Consider the following 18,685-nt stretch of genomic DNA (forward strand, 5'->3'; position numbering starts at 1 on the left):
TGTGTGGGGGGGGGGGGAAGTATGTGATATTACTTAGCAGCTGGAATAGTTATTGGACGGTAAGGTATTTTTATATAAATGAATTTGTTATTAAATATATTTCCAAGTAGTCCAAAAATTCAAAAACATTTTCTTTAGAGAAATGTTAGATATTCAAAAATTACTGAGACCCACCAAATACTTTCCTCCATCATTTTAATTCCATCTATACAATTTAAACTGAAATTATTTTAAACTATGTTTTTTTTAAATAATGATACATTAACTGCATAACATAAATAACATGACTTTATGAAAGTAATCATTTTCCAATACAAAATAAAATTAAGGAAAACATAGTATTGTTATACAGTTTTTACAAATCTCTTTAATGTCTAGCTTAAAGGAAGACTGGGATTCTCATATATACACTTGCATTCAATCCATTTGCATTCAATCTGCCGTCTGTTATTGTCTCTGAAAATTGTCAAAGTGCAAATATGACAACAATGAGTGGATAGTGCAAATAATGTTTTAATATTTATATAAAAGTAGTTTTAGGGGTGTCTGGGTGGCTTAGTCTGTTTGACAACCCAAATCTTGACTTCAGCTCAGGTCATGATATCACAGTTTATGAATTTGAGCTCCACATTGGGCTCTATGCTAACAGTGTAGAGCCTGCTTGGGATTCTCTCTCCTTCTCTCTCTGCATCTCCCTTGCTCTCTCTCCCTCTCTCTCTCTCTTTAAATAAAGTAAATAAACTTAAAAAAAGAACTAGTTTTAACTTCATGGACATGCTGAAAGAATATTTGGGACCACCTGGGTCACATCTGAAGATTCTTGCTTTAAATAATGAGCATATCATAGTAGGATTTTCATTTCATTTATATCTGATTTCTAAGTATAGCACTATCACATTATGAATATATATATGTATATATAAATGAATGACATATATATGAATGACATACATATATATATATTTATATATAGATAGATAATTTAATATGTAGTGCTAGCATATAGAAAAAATTAAATTTAAATGCAGCTAAAAATTGTAATGACTCTTGTTCTCATTACCAGATAATAATGACGAAAGAAAGGGGTGCCTGGGTGGCTCAGTTGGTTGAACATCTGACTTCGGCTCAGGTCACAGTCTCACGGTTCATGGGTTCCAGCCCTGCATCGGGCTGTGCTGACAGCTCGAAGCCTGGAGCCTGCTTCAGATTCTGTCTCTCCCTCTCTCTCTGACCATCCCCATATCACACTCTGTCTCCTCCGAAATAGATAGACATTAAAAAAAAATTTTTTAATGATGAAAAAAGATCAAAACCACAAGTACTCTTGGTGATGAGTTAATTTCCATAAAATAATAATAATTGATAATTTGTTATGCACCATAAGCCAAATTGCTTCTCTTCTATTATGGAGTCTATGTATCTTTTATTTGGTGTTTTTTAAAATAATTTCTTCTGAGATTATAGCTCATCTTTGGGTTTGGTGACTTAGTGTATTTAGTCTTTCTAAAGTTTTATTTGGAAAAATATTTACACATGATATAATATTTTGGTTAGGGTATTAATCTTACTATTTAATGGAATAATTTTTTCTCTAAGGCTTCAGGGAACATAGAGAAGTAATGAAGGGAAGAAGGACAGCATAAAAATTATTGGCTCTATTCCCTTATGCTGAATAAATCTCATATGGATATCCTCAAAATTACTTATGGCTTCTCTCAATGTCCTCAAATCAAAATAATGTCAGTATCTCTTTTCCTTAACAGCATGTCCTTGCATCCATTTCTGATAATTTTCCACTTTTTGAGTTGTACCTGATGGTCAGTGGGAGGAGTTTAAGGAAGGAAATACAAAACAGTAAAGGGTCAAGGGTGTTCTTACACTAAAATCACCACCTCTTACCAATAGAGATAAAGTGGTAAAATTTCAAGACCCAAAGAAAAGATAGAAAGCCTTAAGGACATTAGAAAGGAAAAGATTCTAAAATACAATTCATTGGACATTCCATCAACAGTAAGAGATACTGAAGACAACATGGCAATTATTTCAAAGGGCTGAGGGATGTAATTTTGAATGTAGCACTAGACATGCAATCAAATATTATTCATTTTAGAATAAAATAATGTAATTTTTATAACACAAGAAGTTAGATTATAACTAGCCCTAAAAAATTAACAATTCAAAAATTAGACCCAGAAAAACAAGAATGATAACAAATCCAGGAAGGTAGTGTGAGAATGTAAGACATAATATTGAAATATGTCTTAATCAATTTTTTATTAAATGTAAGAACTACTGTCAAAAGTTGATATTGCAATATTATTATAAGTTCTAATTTTGGCTTAAAATTCTAGATAACCTATACTGAAAGTGAGAACTAGGCAATGGGGAGAATAGAGAGAAATAAAACCTCATTTTGATTGGCAACAAAAAGATGGTTGAATTCCAGAAGTTATGTGACATGTGAATTTTAGATGTTCAAAGGAAAAAGAGAAGGATAAACACTAAAAATAAAATCTAAAATGTATGTTCAAACACATCTGGATGACCTACTGTGACAATTTTATCAAGTCATGGCTGTGAGAAATCTACCTACCACTCTAATTAAGAGACCACTGCCTGCCTGTTTGGATGGGCCAGATGTTGGCAGCCAGGCTGTGGGGCTGATTTGCCCCCGATGGAGATGTGGTCCTTGGTTGCTACAGGCCCAGGTCCTTACAGCAGTGCCAGGTGCAGGGCTGAAGATGGTGATGGTCTGCTCACCGCTACTGAGCTGAGTGATTCCACCATGTCGCTGTCTCCCCTTGGCCACCAGAGCTTCCCTTTTGACTACAACGATGGTAACAGGGTGGAGGAGGAAGACCTGGATGAAGATGCTCATGATTCAAAGGCTAAGGTGGCGAGGCTGAAAGGAGTGGAGTTACAGCGGTACGCCAGTGTGGTTGAGTCAGAGGACAACCGAGAAGAACAGAAACAGGTGCACCTACCAGAAAGCCTCCTGACACCATGGGAACTGTGGTTCGTTGGCAAAGAAAAAGAGGAACGAGACCATCTGCGACAGAAAGCACTGGAGGAATTAAATTAGCGGCTAGAAAAAGAAAGAAAGAAAAGAAAAGAAATTGAAGAACGTTGAAAAAGAAAAGGAATTGCTGAAGAAAAGCATAGAGAATGGGTTCAGAATGAACAGAACCAAAAAGAAAGGGAACCAAAAAAATTAATGAAATGGAGAAAAACGCAGCAGAAGAACTGGGGAAAGAACATTTCTAAGAAAAGGCAAAGAAAAATATCAAGAATGATTAAAGAAAACAAATGCTGAAGGATGTGAGAAGAAAGAAGAAAAGGCTAAAAGAAAAACCAAGGCAAGCTGAATTACACAGAAAAAAAGGAAATAGCAGAAAAAAGGTTTAAGGAATGATTGGAAAATGCAAAAAAATAAACCTTGTCCAGCTGCAAACAGCTGTGGCTATGCCGATGGAAATCTTACAGAGTTTCACTGTGGAAATTCTGATCCAGAGCGAGCTTTTTATAATCCGATTCTAAAGACACCCATCCATATGCCTCCTTCCAAGGAACCTAAGGACCTATCAGGAAAGAAGACTAAAAGGACTATGATAAGTCGGTCAGGTGGGTCATTGTCTCTGGTGGTTCAGAAAGCCAGAAGCAGTGTTTGCCTTGGGAGTCTGTGCAGAACACATAGATAGTGGCATTGCATGATTTTACCTGGAACTATGTAATTTTAAAATTAGAATCATTTTTCCCTGCTCAGTCAGCCTGTCCATATTCGATGTGATTACTGATGAGTTCAAATTTTTGCTTTGTGTATGTTGTCCTTGGACTTAATTTAGGAAGATATTTTATATATCTTCATTTTTATAAGTGCTTTAAGGTTGATCTTCACATATTGTTTCACAGGATAAGTGTGTGAGTAACAATTGTGTTTATATGTAGTTTGCATTAAAACTATACTATGATACTAATAAAACCAACAATTTATATTGTGTTAAAAAAAGAAACCACTGACTATGAAGAGATACGTGTTTAAATACATACATACATGCTTTATTGAATGTTGTATAATAGTGTTTTATTAAATGTTCTACTTAATAATACAAATTCATTTTTTCACATACTGTATTCACTCTGAAATTTGACATAACAAAATTGAGATAATTCTGTTCTCTCTGCAAATCTTCACTCATTCATTTGACCTAAGTATTATCTTTAATGACTATTTAGGTCACCCTTGAAATATTTTGCAATTGACAGTTATAAGCCTTTGTAGGTAAGATAAAAAGTAATTAGTAAACTATTGTTCCCTACACAAGGAACAGAAATCTGTCACACAGAATATTACTATTAATCTTAATCATTGATATCCTTATTTTTATCTTCAGTATTGATAGAAAAAATAAGTTATTTCAGGATTTTAACTTTTATTATTTTGAGACTGCACAACATTTCATTATTTCATTATAATAATATTCAAGTATTTTGTTATTTCCCTGCTAGAAAGTGTTGAAATAATTATATTCCTGTTGTAGTTATGCTGCTGTGAATATTCAGGTTTACTTAAAGCAGTGTTTATATTAGTGAATATTGAAGTTCAGTTCCTACCAATTGAATTGGTCTGTAAAAGGCCATGAGAAATCTAATGCTTAGATTTTTTTTAATTGTGAAAAAGTATAAATTACTTAATTACCCACATAGAATTAGTTGAGACATTGTTGACACTTTCAGTATTCCACTTTATTTATTTATTTATTTATTTATTTATTTATTTATTTATATTAAATATAATTTGTTGTCAAATTGGTTTCCATACAACACCCAGTGCTCATCCCAACAGGTGCCCTCCTCAATGCCCATCACCCACTTTCCCCTCTCCCTCACCCCCATCAACCCTCAGTTTGTTCTCAGTATTTAAGAGTCTCTTTAGTATTCCACTTTAAAAGATACTGCATACACATGAAAAACAAAATCACTCTAGAGAAAATTGCAAGTTAATGTTTCCTATTCTGTTCTTCAATGGAAATAAAAATGAAAGGTACAATAAGAGGGTCAGTGACCTAAAGTTAAAATGCAATATCTTTTGAGGGGAGAAAATAATAAGCCTAGCACTGAGTAACCTCTCTATACTTCTGTGGCCGGACTAGTAAATTCAAACCCCAGGATGGCATTCAGAGTAGCTCCCATTATTCTCTCCAATATTGTTTTACGCAAGGGCTCATGAATTTTTACCTGATAGCTTCACCTAAAAACATTTTTAACAGCTTACAAATCATATCCCAATATGTCATTTAATATTTTGATGGAATAAAAGGACAAATTTGATATTTCCAGGAACATTTAAACCAGTATTTTTCCTTGTATATTATTTGCTGTACATATCACACTGTTCAACATTTCTTTTTTTTTTTACAGATTTGTTCTCTTTAGAAAAAAGAAAAAGACAAAAGGTGTAATCAGTATTCTTTTGTAAATCTTTTTTGTAGAAGAAAAACAACTAAACTAAGATGAGAATATATTTCATTCAACTGAAAACTTATTTCCAAAGTATCTGTAGTATTTTATATACCAATTAGCAATGCATGAGAATTCTGGACTCTACTTTCTCATTAATATTTAGTGCATCAGGGTGCCTGGGTGGCTCAGTCGGTTGAGCCTCCAACTTTGGCTCAGGTCATGATTTCACAGGTCATGAATTCTAGGCCCACATCAGGCTCTGTGCTAACAGCTTAGAGCCTGGAGCCTGCTGCAGATTCTGTCTCCCTTTCTCTCTGCCCCTCCCCCCATTCTCACTCTGTCTCTGTGTCTCAAAAATGAATAAACATAAGAAAATTAAAAACAATATGTAGTGTATCAGTTTTTTTTTCATTAACCATTCTGATTTGTCTTTTGTTGTGTGTTACAATGTTTTATTTTTGTAAATTAAACTATTCTGTTTTCATTGTATATTCATATAAATTTAGGAAGCAACTTTTCTTAGTTATTTTAAATGTTTATTCATTTTGAGAAAGAGAGAGAGTGCATGAGTCCGGGGAGGGGCAGAGAGAGAGAAGGAGAGCAAGAATCTCAGGCAGGTTCTGTGCTGTCAGTGCAGAGCCCAGTGAGGGGCTCCATCTCACGAACTGTGAGATCATGATCCTGATCCAAAACCAAGAGTCGAATGCTTAACTGACTGAGCCACTTAGACACCCTTCTTATTTATTTTAGAAAAGCTTTCTGGAATGTTTATTAGGGTTGCTTTTAATCTATAGGTAAATTCGGGGAAAACTGAAATCTTAGTAGTATTGTTGTCCAATTCTTGAACATGGTGTATGTCTCTATTTGTCATCTTTCCTGTTTTGGTGGTATATTTACTATTTAAAATTCTATATTTTTGCATATATTTATAATCTATTTTTAAGTATTGATGTTTGTTGGTGGTATATAGAAATAAAATACAATTGTATATATAATTATACATGTATAGAGTTATGTATGTATATTGTGTAGACAAAATACATGCATTTATTTATATGTGTACACATACAAGGAGAAAGAAATAGGTCATGTTTTACCATAATTGTATGCTATTTTAGAGCATTAAGAGAGGATGATTCAAATGTTTCTTAAAATGCCATTTACTGAAGTTGTAAATTCATAGATCGCAAATCTTTCTTGGTAAGTCTTCTAATATTGTTTCACTAAATTTTGTCATTTAATCTTGGAAATAGAAATATTCAAAAAGATCAGATCCTCCTCCTGAGAAGCAACATTTCATTTCTTTTTGTCAGTATGTGCACTTGAGAAATGCATAAGATGCATGCTGATTCTTCTGTGAACATTCAAAAATAAAAGGGGATGTGCTATGTTTTATGTTTTTCAATATGCCTGTTATATTTATCTGATAATGTATATTTGAAATGTATATTTGAATGTGTGTACTTGGCCTTTGATTCATTTCCACATGTGTTATCATCATAGTAAGGAAGCATGTTGGCTTGTGTTTTAAATTCTGTCCTCTCTTGACCTAACCTGATACTTGCTATCATATAATTTTTACTTCTCTTTGTGAGAGCTTCCTGATGACTCAGTGAACGTAACTCATTACTATACGATGTTATATTTCTGAGAATGTCTCAGTTACTGCCATTCCTATTCCCTGACCAGCTAAACATAAACAGTTGTTCTTTATGTAATGATGTATTCTGTTAGGCACATAAAACAGCCTACAGACATAATTACTAAGCTTCTGCCAGCAAGGCGTTCTATTCTTGGTGTGAGTAGAGAAAAAAATACAAAAAAGTTATTTTACAGCATTGTTATTTGGTTTATCATATTAAATTATAGTGTTATTCCAAGTTTCAATATTTTTACTCCTTGACATGGGCACTGTTATTGGAAATTATGAAAAGATAGGAACAAGTTACAAGATACAGATATGTGTACTAGTTAAGAATATTGCCTTAAAAGTTAGATCTAGGTTTGAATTCATTTGTACGTTTTTCTAGTTGTGGAAACTTTGGACAACATTTTAAATCTCTCTTGATGTTTCAATATCTATAAAGCAGAGATAAGAAAAGTACTATGTTTATTACTTTGAGGATTATTAGAGACAATAAATGTAAAATGTTTATCACGTCATGTACCAATGTATATTACTTACTTTTTATTTTTACCTATTATTCAAAAAGACTTTATCAGGATCTCCTGAACAGATTTAATTTTATTTCAGAAGCCAGATGTCTTGGAGATATACCAGTTATCCTTTCCTGTATAGCAAATTAACACAAAACCCTAAGGTTTTAAAAAACCAATTTATTTACTCATAATCTTGTATGTCAGCCCTGCGGAATGGGCTCAGATGGGCAGCTCTTTTGGAAGTTGTGCCGTGGGTCACTGGTAAGCCATAGTCATCTTGTGACTCTATGATGCTGGATGTTCTAAGATAAACTTAGATGTCTGATGTTGGTTGTTGGCTATCAATAGGCAGTCTGATGGTAGCTCTAGAGGAGCTCAGCAAAGATGGTCCTTCATGTGGTCTATAATCCTTCAATCCAGTGCACAGGGATTATTTGCATGGCATCTTGAGAACCACTTGCCAAGAGGGTGAGAGTAGAAACTTCCAGTCCTCTTCAGGCCTAGCATCTGAATTCCCTCAATGCATGTCCACTACATTTTGTCAGTCAACACAACTTACAAGACCAATGCTGATGCTGCAAGGTGGAGAGATAACCTCCATCCCTTGCTAAGAAAAGCAGCAGGAAAATCCCATAGCAAAGGGAAAGGAGGAATCTGTAGTTATTTCCTGCTTCAATTAAATACACAAGCTTTATGTCTTAGACTCTGTTTCACAGAATATATACCCTGGACTCATTATGCTAACAAAGTATTTGCCAGTTCTTTATTCTCTATCGCAATGGAATAACTCTAAAATATTCTGAAAATGTCAGAAAATTCATGAAAATCTTCTTCCTAATAGAGGTGAGAGGGTGATGGTTGGTACTGTTAGAGTATTATTAAGAAAATTTAGCTTTCACTTTTCTGTCAAAAATAATCTCATTCGCATCTGCAAGGATTTCTTTTATGGAATTATTTTCACCAGTGTAGTTGTATACAACAGAAATCTATGAAAATCAATGAAAGGCTTTATATATAAATTATAATAAACCAGTAATATTTAACACTCTGACCCAGTAAATTGTTTTGCATTTACACAACTATTTACTTTTGTTAGAAAATGACAATTGTGGTGTCATTTTTTTTGTTTTTGTTTTTTTTTGGGTTTTTTTTTTTTGACAATTGTATTTTTGTGCTCTCTCTGTGCTGATCGTTTTTCTGATTTTTCTAGGATCAAGTTATCTTTTTTAAAAACATTTTTATTTAAATTTCAGTTAACATGCAGTGAAATATTAGTTTCAGGTGTACAATATAGGAATTAAATAATTCCATACATCACCCAATGCTCATCACAAGTGCCCTCCTTAATCCCCATCAACCATGGAACCCATCCCCCCACCACCTCCCCTCTGCTAACCATCAGTTTGTTCTCTATAGTTAAGAGTATGTTTCTTGGTTTGCCTCTCCCTCTCTTTTTTTTTCTTTTTGCATGTTTTATTTCTTAAATCCCACATATTCATATGGTATTTGAAATCACATGGTATTTGTCTTTCTCTGACTGACTTAGAAAATGAAACCATACTTTGGAAGCATGTACATTATTTCACAATTTTAACTATAATCCCTCTTTATTAAAAATTTAAAGAATATGACATTTTTCAGTAACCTAACTATTAAGAGATAGCCATAGCTAGCATATTATTTAAATAGCCTTTAAGTTTTTCAACTCCATAGGTTTGTCTTTTATACACTTTAGGTTTTTACCATATATAAACTTGTATATATTGCTATTCTTTAACTTTAGGACACTTTTAATGTTCTACATATTTCTCTCTTATAGCACTTTCATTGTTGTAATTCTGCATTTGATGAATATACCTTGCTTTCACTACAATGAAAGCTTTCTCTGTCAAGAATGTATTTACTCTATGATCATCATTGTTCCCTGTGCCATGCATAATGCTAACATATAGTAGTACAAAATATATATACTTATAAATGTTGAATGAAAAGGCAAATTGAGTAGTTTAAACCCAACTTTTTCTTTTGAAACTTGAAAACAACTTTTATTTTCCTAAAATAGGAAATATTTGCTTATTAGCAATAAATGTTGAACGAAAAGGCAAATTGAGTAGTTTAAACCCAACTTTTTCTTTTGAAACTTGAAAACAACTTGTATTTTCCTAAAAAAAAAGGATATATTTGCTTATTAGCAAGCATCTGGTGGTCATGGAATTATGGTCACAGTTCTCTATAATGAAGGAATAATGAGTTAGTAAATGGTTTACGTTTGTGATGTATTTCTCAGTACCAGGAGACCAAGCTGCTGTTTGTTTTCCTGCAACTTGGCGGTGAATGAGAAGCTCAGAAAGGCAATTGGCTTTTTTTTTATATATATATTTTTTTGGTAATAGGACAGTCATTACTACCTTTCTATTGTTCTGCTTTTCTTGTCAAGGGCAGGCCTCTTGACTCTGTATATTTGCTACTTATTCCATCTAATAGTTGTGGTCAAGCAGAAATCAGGCTGGATATGACTTGTGCACTTGAGCTTTCCACACCCTATTTACCAAAACACAAATTGATTTAGCCTTTGACATGCTTTCTTTGCTCACCCAGAGATGTGACAGGATCAGTAACTCTAAGGAGCTCTACAGGTTACAGCAAGAGAAAAGATTGAGGCCACAAGAGGCTGTGTCCAATTTGAGCTTCCAGCTTGCTCAGTGAGCTCTGCCCCATAAGTGAGAATACATTTTTGGCTTCATGAATATTTTGAAATTGTTATGTCAGATAATAGGGTCTGTGAAAAATTGTGGTATAGACAAATGGGGTATAGGATAAATGGTATCCAGGATTTATTTTTAAAAAATAAATAAAAGGATCATTTTAGAGTCATGTATCAGCCATATGTGCCACATCTCACGGAGTTTGTGAACTGTTGGGTAATATTCCTTTTAATAAAATTTTATGAAAGCATTAATTTTGGTTCTTCTGGAGAAATGATGCTGGATAACGAGATTAGAAAAACACGTCTTTTTCTATTCTTCTTATATTGTAATATTTTCTAATCTCAACATAGCTTGCAATCCCATATAGTATATATACAGACAGTACACTGGGAAGAAGTCCAACCCTCATCACATAATCATGCATGATTTTAACTTTAATATCTTATGATTAAATGCCCAGCTATTCTCATATACCTTAAGTGAACATATTCCTGGAAACAAAAACAATGAATCAAAGCAAAATAGACACTAATAAACTTTTAAATTTATTTTTATATTATATTATGGAAAAATTACACTAGATAACTTAAACAGGCAAGGTAAACTTTACTCAATTCTGTTGTAATAAAGGAGAGAGATTGAACTCGGCTCCACTAAAAGAAAAGTAGTTGGAAAAATTTATTGTATTTATTTTTTGGAAGAATTTTTCTTAAATGTTTATTTATTTTAAGACGGGGAGGGTACAGAGAGAGAGAGAGGCTATTATCTCATGAAGATAACATATTAGCATTTCTTAAAAACCTGGTAGCTCACAGAAGAACAAAAATATTATATAACTTGTAGCTCATATTAAATCACTTGTCAAAGGATTGAGGTACTGATTTATGTATAACACCATGAAAATCCATAATTATAAACTCATACCCATAAATCCATTTGCTTCTGGATGAGATACTAATGACGAAAACAATATAATAGCCTCAAAATGGTGTGTATACGTTTAGTTTTTATTATATGCTAAATACTCTTTTTAGTATTTTATGTGTATTTGAAATAGATCGTCTCTTATTCTTATTGTAGATGAGGAAATTGAGGTGCTAGGTGGTCATGAAAATTTTACAAAATCTGATAAGTGGCAGAGGAAGTGTTTAGTCTCATGACTAAAATAGAAATCATTATTAACTACCCCAAAGAGATCCCCCTGTATTTTATATTTTAATGGATAATGTTATTAAGTATTCTTTTGTTTATTGAAATCATGGATTTTACACTTTACATTTTATGTTATTGTCCATCTCCAACCAACTCCTAAGCCTGGTTGATTCTATCATCTTAATAAGCTCTTGGATTCATTCATATTTTACCACCCTCTTGCTTTTAATAAAATCCAGGTTCTTGATGGCATTTTTACAATACCTTCCTACTGAATCTTCTTTCTCCATTCTTGTAACCTTTCCATTAATTGCTTCAAAAAATATTTAATATAAACTGCATGCCATTAAATAAACATTAATTTAATAATAACTAATGCATTGTTTTTGGCCTACATATTGGTAAATGCCTTAAAATAATAACAGGGAATGTGAGTCACATTCCCTGTTACTGTGACAGGTGACACAATACTGTGACATAGTGATTGAAGAGTGTTTGCAAATGTAAATAGCACAGTTAGGAAAAATCTGAGATACTGAGATTTGTGCAAATATCTAAAGTATCTGAGGAAATGGTAAGTAATTTAATGTGATTCCAGTAAAAAGGACAACAATTGAAGTCCATTGTTAATGGTGTGGCTTTTACTGTGAAGTGGGATGGAATGTTTACGGGCAAAGGGATGACTTAATAATACTTGAATCTTAAAGGATGTTGGAAATCTTACTTTCACGTTGAAGAAAGACCACAGGAGATGTAAGAACTAATATGAATTAAAATAAGAATCTTAGGGGCACCTGGGTGGCTCAGTCGGTTAAGCTTCCAACCCCTGATTTCGGCTCAGGTCATGATCTCAGGGTCCTGAAATCAAGCCCCCTGTTGCTCTCCATGATCAGCGTGGAACCTGCTTAAAATTTTTTCTCTCCTCTGCCCCTTCCCCACTTGTGTGCTCACACTCACTCTTTCAATAAATTAATTAATTAATTAACTAATAAGAATCTAAACTTTTCCTGTTGAAAATAAGAAGAGACTTCTCCGTCTTTCTTTTTCTTGGAACATTAATTTAACCAACTTTAAGTTCTCAGGAATTGTTTTTTGAGAGAGAGAGAGAGAGAGGAAGAGGTGCAAGTGACTGAGGGGCAGAGAGAGAGAGAGAAAGAATCCCAGGAGGGGCAGAGAGAGAGAGGGACGGAGAGAGAGAAAGAGAGAGAAGCAGAGCTCAACTGAAGCAGGGCTCCTGCTCTTTTGATGCAGGGTTTGAGCTCACATGATGGGGACTCGAACTCATGAACTGTGAGATCATAACCTGAGCCATAGTCAAATGTTTAATAACTGAGCCACCTAGATGCCCAGTTCTCAGTAATTTTAGTCTAAGCAATTTTTTTTGAGAGAAAGAGAGAAAGAGAGACCGACAATGTGAGTGAAGGAGGACTAGAGGGGAAGGAAGAGAGACAATCCCAAGCAGTCTCTGTACTCTCAGTGCAGAGCCTGACTTGGGGTTGGTTTGATTTCACAGCCATGAGAACATGACCTGAGCCAAAATCAAGAGTGGACGCTTAACCAACTGAGCCACCCAGGTGTCCCTCTAAGTAAATTGTTGAATTGCTTCTTTGTCTCTGAAATATATGTAAATCTTATTTAAAGATGAAGCTCTTTTTTCTTGAATTTAATGAACACCCAGTAATATCTTTCTCAAGGACCTAAGCACCATCGCTTTTAAATCATCAAAAAATATAAGTTCCCTACTGTTCAGTTTCTGTGGGGAGCTAAGTGCCTAACTTGAAGCACCTTGCTTCTAGTTATGAAAACTACCGCCTGTTGTAAAGACATGAAAAATTTATTTTTCCTAAGGATAAGCAAATTAGCAAACATAGATAGCTGTCTCTGTTACCAGGTGAATCTCAGATAAACTGCGTGTGATAAATGATGGTGTCAATTTGTTAGTTGATGACTAGCTGTTGTTTATCATGACAACTTGAATGCAATGAGTTTACCTATTTGGCTATTTAAAGGATGGGATTTCTTCCATCTTGGCAATCTCTTAGAAGAGAGCTCTCATCATTCACATCATATTCTAGCTTAATACTCAGATAAATAAAGAAGACATACAGATGACAAATAACATTTGAAAATATGTTCCACATCATATTTAATGGGGGGAAATGCAAATTAAAACAACACTGAGATACCACTACATACCCACTAAAATGGCCCAAATCCAAAACACTGACAAACATCAAATGGTGTCAGAGATGTGGAGCAACAGAAACTTCCCTTCTTTGCTGGTGGGAATGTGCAGTGGTACAGACACTTTGGAAGACAGCTTGTTGGTTTCTTAACCAAACTATAAACACTTTTACCAAACAACCCAACAGTCACACTTTTTACCATCTATCCAAATGAATTAAAAATCAAGACAAAAACTTGCATACAAATATTTATAGTAGCTTTATTCATAATTGCCAAAACATAGAAGCAGCCAAGATGTCCTTCAGTTGGATGATGACGTTTGGTACTTCAGACAGTGGAATATTATTTAGTGCTAAAAGGAAATTACTCATAAAGTTGTGAAAAGACATAGAGGAAACACTATGTGCATATTACTAAATAAAGAAGCAAATCTGAAAAGGCTGCAAAGGTTATGATGGCATCATATGATATTCTGAGAAGACAAACTATTGAAACAGCAAAAAGATGAGTGATTGCTAGGAGTTAGTGGGTAGGGGGAGATGAACAGAGAGAGCACAGGTGAGTTTTAGGGTATTTTTCAAAAGAAAAGAAAACTTAGGTTCATACAAACATCTCTCTGTGGATGTTTTTAGAAACTTTGTGGGTGTCTGGGTGGCTTAGTGGGTTGAGCATCTAACTCTTGATTTGCACTCAGGTCATGATCACAGGATCAGGGTATCTAGCCCCTTATCAAGAGCCTCTTCTGCCCCTGTCACACACACACACACACACACACACACACACACACTCTCTCTCTCTCTCTCTCTCTCTCTCTCTCTCTCTCTCTCTCTCTCAAATTAAAAAAAAAAGTAAGGAAGGAAGAAACTGTTCACAATTGCAAATCAGAAGGTCACTCAAATGCCCTACCATTGGTGAACGCGCAAATAAACTGTGGTGAATCCAGGCAGTGGAATATTACTTAATAATAATAAGGAGCAAACTCTTGAACATTCAACAAAATGAATGTTAAATGTGTCCTAATTTAGGGACGCCTTCTGTGCCTCCATGTTTTACGATTCTATTTTTGTGTAATTCTGCAATAGACAAAATTACTAAGAGAAGAAACAGATCTCTGGTTTCCAGTGGACAAAACTGGGGAAGAGGTTTGACTAAAAAGCGTCAGCACAAGGGACACTTTTTGAGAAGTGATGGAACTTTCTCTGTTTTTATTGGGTATATGGTTATACGGCTCAGTAATTTTATCAAAATTCATAGGATGATGTATATTAGAAAGAATAAATTTATTATAAGTTACATACATACACCCACACACACAGAAAGGGTGTAGGTTCTTTGTATCAACATTTCCTATTTTTCAGGAAAAAGCTGTAAGTTGCTTTTTTACCCACTGATAAATAATTATGGCTTATATTTGAAACATTCTGTAGACTAAATAGAGGAGATCTACTGGTCAAACACAGAGTTCATAGGCTAATAAATTGTAACGATCTTGTTGAACATTGTATCTCAATTGCTTTTATAAATGTACTCTCTTAAGAACAGGTTTTTATTTTAAGGCTGCTTTGTTCACTTTACATACTTAGAATGTAATGTGGTGTTTCAAGAAATCGGTGAAGCTCAGGGTGTGGGTATCTGTAGAAGTTAAGGTTTATGTATGCACTGACTCTAGAAGTGCACACACAAATAATTTTATCGCACAGTTGCTGCCGAGAAGAGAGAAACTATGTTCAAATGAAAGAGGATGGAGGGGAAGTTTTCACTTCATAGTCTTCTGTGAATTTTGAATTTTGTAAAACATGTTACAATTTAAAAAAAGAAAGCTATAGGATTTTATTTTTAAAATGTAGTTGGGAATGGAACCTCACACAAATTACAATCCTGATGCCATTTTAAACATATTGACCTGAGTCTTGGGATGTAAGGTGACAATTTTGCAAAAATCTAGAAGAACTGAGAAATCCATATCCTAGCAAAGTATATTACATTGTACTTTTAGGAAATTTCCAGTACAGAGGAATGATTGTTAGACTGAAAGCTTATGTGAATATAAGGATATGGAGACAAGAGCCAGACCACAAAGGGATTTATATGCCATGCTAAATTGTTCCTATTTCAGCTCAAAGGTAATAGGGCATCCCTGAAGCATGTTACACGACAATGACATAATCTGGTTTGTCTTTAATAATGAAGGATCCAGCCACAGTGAAATGGAGGACCACATTATAGTAGCCTAAGTGAGTGACAGGAAGATTAATTTAAAATATATTGTGTAAGTCCAGCCAAATCAAGAAGAGAGCCCAACTTGCTAACTTAGCAGCGTTACATATAGTTATTTAATGTAATTATTTTAAGATTTTAAACATCATTATGAGATACAACACAAAGATGTTTAATTATTTAAATTAGTGCCAAATTTCAGAACTACAGAAATACCTTAACTTAGATATGCTAAGTAACAGCAATTGGTTTATTCATAGGGTTTTGTTCTGTTGGGTTTCTGGCATTCAACTGAATGTGTTTAGAATTATACTACTGAAGTATGAATATTATATTTATATATCTACCTAAATGTACATTGATAAGTTTATACCTATATTTGTTGATATATACTTTAATATTCTGGTGACTCTTGTATTACCTCACACTTGCTTTTAATGTTCACTTTCTAAAAGTTCTAGGGAAATTTGAACAAGTTAGTTCGATTCTGTGAATTCACCTATGATTCTCCACTTTCCTGTTACCCTGTGACTATCAGTTGTTAATGTCTTATGCAACCACCAATTGAGAAACATTCCCACCAAGAATAATCTAAGGGAATAGTTTCTTCCACTAGAAACAGTATGTCATTTTGTTTCCCCTCACATGCACCACAACACCTACGGGTCTTACCAGACTGAGGGCATATGAGTTAAATTTTCAATATAAATACACCAAATTTTCCTATGAGCATGATGTTCCTATTAAATATGAAAATTTCAATGTCTTTAATAGTACAAATAGTCTAAGCCACCCTTGGTGGGAAAATCTTCGTTTCCAGAAGGCCCATGCAGTGTTTCAGATTAAACCACCTACCAAAGCTCTGTACACAATGGGGCGATTTTTGGCATATGCATTAAGGCACCAGTAGGCTTTCTCCATGAGAATAGTTATTCTTCTTGTACTTCAGTATCCTTCCAGGGGGCCAGAAAATGTGAATAAAACTCTCTGTTGAATAAATCCTAGTAATGTCTAGTAGGTACGAGGTGACAATTCATCAGCAGAAAACAAGCTTCAGCCAAAAATCTGAACACGGATACATTGGGAGCAAATTGCTTCTGAGGCCTAATGTTTGATGCCCTCAACTGTCAAGTGTTTCTTGTTAAAACGTTGATAAAGTTGGGGTGGAGAGAGAGAAAGAGACAGACTGGCTGACTGACAGACTGTTTAATTAAAAAAAAAAAAAACAAAAAAAAACTCTAGGCACCTTGCCCTGATTACTGCAACCAGTGTTCTTGTTACTTGGTTTTGTTTGCCTCCTTTCAGGAAAAGTCACCCTGCTGGGGCTCCTAGGGGGCATACTTACAGTCAGTTAGGCCTCTGACTCTTGATCTCAGCTCAGGTCATGATCTCACAGTTTGTGAGTTCCAGCCCCACATTGGGCTCTATGCTGATGGCGTGGAGCCTACTTGGGATTCTGTCTCTCCTTCTCTCTGCTGCTCCCCCCTTTGTGTGGGCTCTGTCTCTCTCTTTCAAATTAAACAATCTTTAAAAGAAAGAAGTCACTCTGCTGCTCCAAGTTAATAGGCAATTTGATACAGTTTCCCAACAGTTGACAACTGATTTCATCTTATTTGGAAATTGAGCACCTCTTTGATGTGTTTATATTTTTCTTTAATTAAAAAGTGCAATCACGAATGTTCAAATTTACATTTGAGTACTTCTAAATAAATTTCACTTACAAAATTCTGCTTTCAGCTAGAAAGTAAACAAAGGAGGGAAATGCTGAATTCTCATGTATAAATAATTTTGCCCTTTTTTTTTCTCTTGACATAATTTTTGGTTCTTGCTTGCATCCTCAATAATTCCTCATCTTTATTAGAAAAATAGAGCCAAACTTAAAAAAATAATGTTTATTTATTTTGAAACAGAGAGAAACAGAGAGAGACAGAGTGGAAGGTGGGGAGGGACAGAGAGAGAGGGAGACACAGAATTTGGAGTAGGCTTCAGGCTCTGAGCTGTCAATGCAGAGCCTGACATGGGGCTCAAACCCACGAACCTCAAGATCATGACCTGAGCCAAAGTCAGGAGCTTAGTCAACCGAGCCACACCGAGCTCGATTTTTTAATTAAATTAAATAAATATCTAAGCTGATTATTTTAAAAGGACAAAAGAGTATGTTACAGAAATATATTATAGGGGTGCCTGGGTGGCTCAGTTGATTAAGCTTCAGAATTCAGCTCAGGTCATGAACTTGCAGTTCGAGAGTTGGAGCCCTGCATCAGGCTCTGGGCTGACAGCTCGGAGCCTGGAGTCTGCTTCAGATTCTGTGTCCCCCTGTTTCTCTGCTCCTTCCCCGCTCATGCTATGTCTCTCTTTCACAAAAATAAAAACATTAATTTTTTTTGAAGATATAGAAGTAAATGATGGGTTGGTTTGAGGCTTTCAGGAATGAGATATGATGTAAGGGAGAGGTTAAGGGAAAGCAATGAGAGAGTGAGCATAAACCGGAAAACTTGTAAGAGATTTTGAATGAAAAGGTAGAAAAAATATTTTTGAGGAACACATAGCATAATGTTTGAAATTTGGGGAAACATAATGACTGCTGGGCAATCTAATTTTAGCTCTTTTTGGAAAATTTGAATAAAATTCTAAATTACTTGCCTATGGTTTGGATGTCTGCCAAGTGTCTGGATGAGCCCCAAAATTAAGAACTTCATATTAACTTGATTATATTTATTAAATGCTATTTTAAGGGTGCCTGTGTGGCTCAGTCAGTTAAGTGTGGACTTCGGCTCAGGTCATGATCTCACAGCTCATGG

General features: G+C 34.6%; 1 pseudogene; it reads left to right on the forward strand.

The window, feature by feature from the left end:
• Positions 1–1,368: 1,368 nt before the first annotated feature.
• On the forward strand, positions 1,369–4,704 carry LOC123379788 (annotated as a pseudogene).
• Positions 4,705–18,685: the final 13,981 nt, after the last annotated feature.

Source organism: Felis catus, chromosome C2 (genome assembly GCF_018350175.1).
Source record: "Felis catus isolate Fca126 chromosome C2, F.catus_Fca126_mat1.0, whole genome shotgun sequence".
Taxonomy (NCBI): Eukaryota; Metazoa; Chordata; class Mammalia; order Carnivora; family Felidae; genus Felis; species Felis catus.